The sequence below is a fragment of the Symsagittifera roscoffensis genome, chromosome 1 (assembly GCF_963678635.1).
Source record: "Symsagittifera roscoffensis chromosome 1, txSymRosc1.1, whole genome shotgun sequence".
Classification (NCBI taxonomy): domain Eukaryota; kingdom Metazoa; phylum Xenacoelomorpha; order Acoela; family Convolutidae; genus Symsagittifera; species Symsagittifera roscoffensis.
Window position 1 is genome coordinate 32739818 of NC_087062.1, and position 7987 is coordinate 32747804.

The following is a 7987-nucleotide window of genomic DNA, read 5'->3' on the forward strand; positions in this document are numbered from 1 at the left end:
CTTTTGGTGTATTTTAATTTAATCAAATACAGGCTTATTTAAGCATAAACAAAATAATGGCATATGTTGCTGCTTTATTTTCACTTGATTAGTGTTAAATCTTGTATGAAAAAAAAACATGTATTAAGAAAATGTATTGGATATGCTGTTCTTTGATTTTTTTGCGACGCGTTGGAAAATTTTTGCACTTTTCGCATAAAATTCAAGTTTTCTCAAAAACTACTGTAACGTTTTTTTAAATATAGTCTTAGCTGCTATTCTCTGTGCTGCATGTTTTGCTAATCTGTTCATCTTACTTTACCTTTTACGGCCTTCGAAAGTTTCAGTTGGGGCATTTTTGGCTTATTTGTTTTGATTTTTTTTTCATTTTCTCAAGTATTAAATGCAAAAATCTGAGATGAAGATTTTAATCAAAAGAACAATTTATGGGGATATGCGGTTGTTCCTCAAAATCAATAGAAAAACATATGGCCTCACACAAACCAAATTTTTGACATTGATGTGAATTTTTGAAAGGTTTCTCTGCCAAATCGGAGATTAGAGGTTGAACCGAAAAAAAAGTAATCAGTTAATCAGTTATGCAAAATTTACTTGCGCAAGCGGCTATGCCTTGCGTTTTGAATAAATATTCAAAAACTAACTTGCTGACTATGAAGTTAAAAGTTCTTTAAAACTAACATTGCGCTTATATATTCCGTGCGTAATATGTTTTACCCTGTTTTTTAGAAAAGCTGATATGGAATTCAAAAGAATTCCTTTTCAGATTATTAACGTTTTCTTTTTAGAAACTTCGTCACCATTGTCAAAAACTACCTTCTATATCTGATATTAAGGCTCAATCTATAAAATCAGGGTGCAAAAATCTTCAGCCTAAAAATCAGGGTCTGCAAAACAGGTTATTTCTATGTTTTAGTAGAGAAAAGTATATGGATTAAGGAAAAGTTAAAAATTTGATCGATTTCTGGAGTTTTTTTCTCACTTTTTTTTCAAAATTACCGAGCCAAATCTGAAATGAAGACATCAATTGAAATAAAGAGCAGCAGTTTTATTCTTTAACTGATTAAGCAGAGAAACACTAGAGTTTATCAAAAAAAATTTTTTCTAAATCACGAATCGGTATCAGTGCAAAATATAATTGAAAATATTAGGACATGTAGATCTGGCCTTAGCTGGGCCACTAATTTACTTCCAAGCAACCTTGGTGCAGATGCGAGGATGTGAGTCTCCTAATCAACAAGTCAGATTTTCAAATATGAGACAATAAAATATTTTTATTTTTTGGCCGAACTTTTGCTGCATAACATTGGCTATTTGATAGAAAGCTGCTTTATAGCTGCTTTATTGGTGAATAGTGTTAGTAAAACTATAAGTGGATGTGGAGTAGATATGAGAACGTGATACTCCTAATATCAACAAAAAAAAATTTAAGCTGACTTTTTAATTTTTTCCCTACATCACTTTGTTGTGCTTGTGTTTGCGAAGCGCTTGTGTATACGACTTGCATTTACAACGGCTTTGTAGAGAACATTCGCAAAACAGTAGTTCCCACCAGGCGCAATTTTTGTTCCGACTTCCGTAACGAAAGTAACGGAATATTTGTGCTCGTGGTGGCTTTTTTTCCTTCAGAAAATATTCTACTTTTTAAAAGCCATTTTGACAGATTTTTTAATCATTAAAAAAATATTGTTGTCGTGAGCTTAAATTTGAAAAAATATTTCACCTGTCATCATTTTTTATAGAGTTATGAGGGTTCGATGATTGACATTTTCGCCAATTTCGGACAATTAACGCGCGATATTTTTTGGGCTTTTAATGCGTAAGCGGAGATTTAATCCGTCTTAGAAATCGTTGCAAAATGGTTGAAGGAAGCTTGTTTGCCATAATCGATTTGTGACAGGGAGCAAAATCTGTCTCTTTGTACTTTAAATGGCGTGCGGGGGATGACTCATAGTTCAATACAAAAACGTCCGAACAGACGTGGGAACGTTTTACGGACTGTTTTGTAACGGAGTGTTTTTTCATTCAATGCCATGACTGTTTGTATTGAAATGTTTTAAATTTCAAATTTCAACTTCATAATAAGTTTTTTTTGTGTTTTACTTATTCGAATTCTAAAGAATTCATAAGTTCTTCTCTATTCTTTAAAATCAATTCAACGAAGTAAAATTTGACTTGAAGATTTTTTGTGCTCGCGGAGGAACTTTTTGAAACAAACTATAACAAATTTGTTCAGCTTACTCTTTGATATCAGTTTCGTCTGCAAAACAAAAATTGGAATTGCATTGGAGATAAAAGATAACTTATTCCCAATTCAAGAAAAAAATCCAAGAACTGAATCAATAAGAGATCTGGAAAACGAGCAAAATGCAGCTTCACTAAAGCAAGAAGTCAAAATAAATCAGAAAAAAGTATAGCCAGCAATTGCGAACTAGAAAACCTGCTTCAAATTTAGGGAAAATGTCAAAACAATTCCAAAATGTCCAGGAGCTCATTTCAAGAAAGATGTAAAAACAGCAAAATGTTTTTGGGTAGCTTCAAACTTTTCATACGATTTAACATTTTTTCACGTGAGCCATTCAAATTATGCAACTTTGAAGTTTCAAAGGGTTTTAGTAAAATGAAATCATTTCTTTCAAGCAAATAAATTAGAGGATGGAAAAAATCAAGTTGGCAATGCTTTGGTCATTAGATGTTCAAGTTTTATGCAGGTTTTTTTCGGCAATGAAAAAAATTGAATTAATTTGATAGCTTGCATTGCGTCGCAAAATTACTTTAGAGAGCTTAGAAAGCAATGAAATAGTAAAGTGTTTCAGTTTGTTTCGATAACTAAATTCTTTTATGAAACGTATAACATACTTCAAAGTCAAGATTGACATTTTTTTCAGATTAATACTATTATTTAGTCAATTTAAAGAAAAAAATCAACTTTAATTTTTTGAAGTTGAATCCAGTACAAATAAATCTTGATAAAATCTGCCATTAACTAAATTACGCGCTAGCTTATTAAAGTGAAGTCAAGATCCATATTTTATTGATAATTTGTAGGGGATCCTATTACCGCTTCAAATAGCTGACTTTAGCAGCGGCGTTAGAGCGCGTGCAATTTCAGAACTGTTTGAGTATCCTTTAATCTAATCTATTGCTTCATTTTCATTCGACAAATCTGTTAAGTGAGCTTTTCTCCACGGTAAAGGAGAGGCAAACACAATTTTTCAATTTTCTAAATTCTTGTTTAAAACTAAAATTTTCTTCAAAATCGTCATTGAAATTTTCTAATTAATATTATTTTATCAAATTGGGGAAAAAAATCAACTTTATATTTTCCAGTTGAATCCAGTTCAATTAAATATTGGTGAAATCTGCCAATATCAAAACCAAATGCTAGCTTAATGAAAGTGAAATCAAGATACATTTTTTATTAACATTTTAAAAACGCACCTTTTACAGCTTTAAATAACCAATTTTAGCAGCGGCGTTAGAGCGCGTGAAATTTCGGTATTCCTTGAGTTTTATTTGTAGTATTTCATTGAAATTTTTTGTTTGACAACTCTGTGAAGTGATCCTTTCTCCAAGTACGGTAAAGGAGAGGCAAAAACAATTTTTCAATTTCCTAAATACTTGTTCTAAACTAAAATTTATTTCAAAATTGTGATTGAATTTTTTTAATTAATTTTTTTTATCATATTGTAGAAAACAATTAACTTTATACTTTCCAGTTGAATCCAGTTCAATTAAAACTTGGTAAAATCTGCCATTAACAAAATCAAATGCTAGCTTAATGAAAGTGAAATCAAGATACATTTTTTATTAACATTTTAAAAACGCACCTTTTACAGCTTTAAATAACCAATTTTAGCAGCGGCGTTAGAGCGCGTGAAATTTCGGTATTCCTTGAGTTTTATTTGTAGTATTTCATTGCAATTTTTTGTTTGATAACTCTGTGAAGTGATCCTTTCTCCAAGTACGGTAAAGGAGAGGCAAACACAATTTTTAAATTTCCTAAATTCTTGTTCTAAACTAAAATTTATTTCAAAATCATGATTGAATTTTTTTAATTAATTTTTTTTATCATATTGTAGAAAACAATCAACTTTATACTTTCCAGTTGAATCCAGTTCAATTAAAACTTGGTAAAATCTGCCATTAACAAAATCAAATGCTAGCTTAATGAAAGTGAAATCAAGATACATTTTTTATTAACATTTTAAAAACGCACCTTTTACAGCTTTAAATAACCAATTTTAGCAGCGGCGTTAGAGCGCGTGAAATTTCGGTATTCCTTGAGTTTTATTTGTAGTATTTCATTGCAATTTTTTGTTTGATAACTCTGTGAAGTGATCCTTTCTCCAAGTACGGTAAAGGAGAGGCAAACACAATTTTTCAATTTCCTAAATTCTTGTTCTAAACTAAAATTTATTTCAAAATCATGATTGAATTTTTTTAATTAATTTTTTTTATCATATTGTAGAAAACAATCAACTTTATACTTTCCAGTTGAATCCAGTTCAATTAAAACTTGGTAAAATCTGCCATTAACAAAATCAAATGCTAGCCTAATGAAAGTGAAATCAAGATACATATTTAATTAATATTTTAAAAAGGGTCCTTTTTACAGCTTTCAATAACCAATTTTAGCAGCGGCATTAGAGCGCGTGAAATTTCGGTATTCCTTGAGTTTTCTTCGTAGTATTTCAATGCAATTTTTTGTTTGGCAACTCTGTGAAGTGATCTTTTCTCCAAGTACGGTAAAGGAGAGGCAAACACAATTTTTCAATTTCCTAAATTCTTGTTTGAAACTAAAATTTAATAAAAAAGCGTGATTGAATTTTTTTAATTAATTTTTTTTTTCATCATGTTGTAGAAAAAATCAACTTTATACTTTCCAGTTGAATCCGGTTCAATTAAATCTTGGTAAAAATCTGCCATTAACAAAATCAAATGCTTAATGCTGAATGCTCGCTTAATAAATGTGAAATCAAGATACATATTTGATTAATATTTTAAAAACGCACCTTTTACAGCTTTAAATAACCAATTTTAGCAGCGGCGTTAGAGCGCGTGAAATTTCGGTATTCTTTGAGTTTTATTTGTAGTATTTCATTGCATTTTTTGTTTGACAACTCTGTTAAGTGAGCTTTCTCCAAGTACGGTAAAGGAGAGGCAAACACAATTTTTCAAATTCCTAAATTCTTGTTTGAAACTAAAATTTATTTCAAAATCGTGATTGACTTTTTTATTAATATTGTTTTTTTATCATATTGTAGAAAGAAATCAATTTTATACTTTCCAGTTGAATCCAGTTCAATTAAATCTTGGTAAAATCTGCTATTAACAAAATCAAACGCTAGCTTAATGAAAGTGAAATCAAGATACATATTTTATTAATATGTTGTAAGAGATCCTATTACGGCTCTAAACAGCCAATTTTAGCAGCGGCGTTAGAGTGCAAGCAATATCAGTACTCCTTGGGTATTATTTAATTTATTTTAGTGCCTTATTTTCGTTTGACAAATCTGCTAAGTGAGCCTTTTTCCAAATACGATAAAGGAGAGGCAAACACAATTTTTCATTTTACTTAATTCTTTTATGAAACGTAAAACAGATTTCAAAGTCAAGATTGACATTTTTTTCAGGTTAATACTATTATTTAGTCAATTTAAAGAAAAAAAATCAACTTTTAATTTTTTAAGTTGAATCCAGTACAAATAAATCTTGGTTAATTCTGCCATTAACAAAATAACACGCTAGCTTAATGAAAGTGAACTCAAGATACATATTTTATTAAGTTTTAGTAAGGGGATCCTATTATCGCTTTAAGTAGCCATTTTTAGCAGCGGCTCTAGAGCGCGTGCAATTTCAGTACTCCTTGAGTATTATTTTTATTATTTTATTGCATCATTTTTGTTTAAGAAATCTGTTAAGTGAGCCTTTCTCCAAGTACGGTAAAGGAGAGGGAGACTGAATATAGGAAACCAAAAATTTTCTATTACAAATTTTGATGTTTCAAGCTAAACTATTCTCCTTGTCGTCAAAAAAATAAATGACGTTGTTTACTTTGCACATCTTCTCTAGACGAGATGCATCTTCTCTATTTATTTATCCTTTAATTATACCAGTTAACGCTTGTGTTATACTACGAACTCATATTTGTTATAACCCCACTTGCATATTGGTGCCACTTTCTCAAAAGCCAAAGTTTGTGCATGTAATCTTTTTTCTTTTTGCCTTTTCTTGTTAACTGAAAGCTCAGCTCTTTTCCAATCCCCCCTCCTTTCAAATTTTGTTATTTTTTTTAAAATTGTTTCATGTGTAATGAAGCCTTAAAACGTGAAGTTACGCAGTAAGGTATGAAGAACAAATCTGTTTACAATTGTAGTTTGTTCACTACGCACGAAAAAAAGGAAGGGAGGAGCGGAAAACAGCCGAAACCTCTCAGTTGCCGTTTTTCCAATTTACAACTTCTTTTTGTATATCTTTTTTGTTTTCAGACTGATTAATAGTTATAATCAATTCTATGATACAGAGGCAAGCTACATATCGCAATCACGAGCAAAGCTTAAGATAACAAGAACTAGCCACGCACTGTATACTGGTATCAGGACAATTACCTTGTTCAAATCCACCCTTTGCCATTTGACATTATGCCATGCTTTATACCAATTCACCCTATGCCAATCTACCCCCTACCGTCTAGATTCAAAACTTCGTCTCTAGTAATAAACCTAGAACTTTGTGTACTCGATCGAAAATTCTGACCGAAATATCAACATGTAGCACAAGTAGCAACTTCAACTCCTCCTTATCGGTAAATTAAGGGGAAGATAATGCAAAAAATATCATGATATCATTTGACTAGTTGCAAACTTCTTCATAATAACTTAACTACATGAGCTCCAAGCAAAATCGCAAAACACTTATGAAGGAACGAGAATTCACAAACACACAGAAAAACAACAGCCAAAGACTGGCCACAATCACCGGAAGTGTTCGCTTCGACACTTTCACAAAAAATGCAAGGTAACTCCACTCACTCGGGAAGGAAATTCGATATCTTCGGAAAATAAAAACTGACAAAATTTTCCCTAGCCGCTCGGACGCCAGAGTTGGCGCAGCAAACAAAACAAGACACCCAAACAGGAACTGTTTGAATTCTCCCTAACTGATCCTAGACCTCGATGGAACATCCAAATTCTGGGACCTTCAAAATCCCCCGATGCAGTTTTATCACCTCTATACAGCTTCTGGCCTCATCCGAACAACAAATGTTGTACAGCGATAGCATCTTGATGTTATCTCTCAATATGTTTTCCTCGACGAAATCGAACTCAAAAAATTTCTGATTAGCGGCATCGAGTTTCACCTGGTCGAGGAAAGCACATATGAAGAGATAGCTGCCTTGAAATGGAGCAATAACAACAAGATGATAAGCCTGAGCATCACTTGTTGTTCGGATGAGGCCGGAACCTGTATATTAATTAATAAAAACGGCTTTGGGCGGATTTTGAAGGCGGATTGAGCTACAAAAACTTATGAAACTACTATTGAGCAGTTTTTTAAACAACATAAAATTTTGTGATTATAAATTGATCATCGATATCTTTTTTGACTAGCATTATACTTTCTTCCACGACCTGGAAGATAATATATTTCTGATGAGCGGCATCATCTTTGTCATCCGGCATGGATAGATAAAACTCCGTTGTTTTAAATTCTTCTCTCTCACGCTCGACATTATCTATCAATACCGATTCAATAATTAACAGCTCATACCTCGAGGAAATAGCGGTATGACATGGCGCAGCCATCAGGATTTTCGAAGAATCCACTCAACCCATTTTGGGAACGAGCATCGGCCGAACCTCCATTAGTTGGACAAAATGGGCGGCAATACTGGAAATGGCAGTATTCGCAAAAGACGGCATCGAAATTCGAAATCTACTACGAGACCGACCACAACTAGTAGAGCCATCTGAGCCAGTATACGAGT